This window comes from Dreissena polymorpha, chromosome 6 (genome assembly GCF_020536995.1).
Source record: "Dreissena polymorpha isolate Duluth1 chromosome 6, UMN_Dpol_1.0, whole genome shotgun sequence".
NCBI lineage: Eukaryota > Metazoa > Mollusca > Bivalvia > Myida > Dreissenidae > Dreissena > Dreissena polymorpha.
Window position 1 is genome coordinate 26,477,026 of NC_068360.1, and position 834 is coordinate 26,477,859.

The 834-nt window shown below is 31.7% G+C and overlaps 1 non-coding gene across 1 annotated transcript; it reads right to left on the reverse strand.

Annotated features, from left to right (window-relative positions):
• Positions 1-493: 493 nt before the first annotated feature.
• LOC127836739 (U5 spliceosomal RNA) lies at positions 494-610 on the reverse strand. The gene has a single exon (XR_008028916.1). It is a non-coding gene; the product is annotated as a U5 spliceosomal RNA (small nuclear RNA).
• Between the last annotated feature and the right edge of the window lie 224 nt (positions 611-834).

Below are 834 nucleotides of genomic sequence, written 5' to 3' on the forward strand. Positions count from 1 at the left end.
CATCGTTTCATGACCATCAGCATTTCAAAAAATATATTATAAAGTGATTTAATACAATGTTTACAATGAACAATAATATATATTCAGGTATTTGATTCACGTGTCGCGTTTGGACAAGTTTGTATTGTATGTCTGCATAGGAATTGTTATTAAGATGGTTAATGAGTTGTAAAACGCCCGCTACTTTATTCACTGATGATCCACCTAAAATCGAAGGATTGCGACAGCGCTCTATAAGTCTATTTCAAATTCACACACACTGTAGTTTGCGAACAACGCCAATATTATATCTCTCGGCCTTTGGCAGGGGATAACAATGGGCATAAGTTATGTAACTTTCATATCTAATGCTAATCAACGAAAACAAAATATATAAATAGACAATAATAGGTTAGTGTTGATTATAGATCAGGTTTATCATGCGAGGCTTAGAAAACAAAAAGCACTCGCCGAGGCTCGTGCTTTATATTGTGCTCTATATATGTGTTGTAATATCCCATAGAGATGGGGCTGCAGAAATAAGTCTATAGACTCATTGATTGTTCCACTGCACGGAAATCTTTAGTAAAAGGCGAAAGATTTATTCGTGACTGTAGTGAAACCAGAGTTAACATTTTAAAGTAATTCAAGATTTTATATTGCCTTCTTATTTCAGAAGACAGTTTACATTACGGTTATTTAAAGTAGAAGTATGTTTTCATCATTTCATTCTTCAGAAAAATATACTGCACATAAAATAGGGAAAAAAATGAATTCAATATCATTTTACAAATAAATTACTTACTTTTTTAATTATTGGTAATATGTACACTTGAAAATAAGGTAAAATGACAA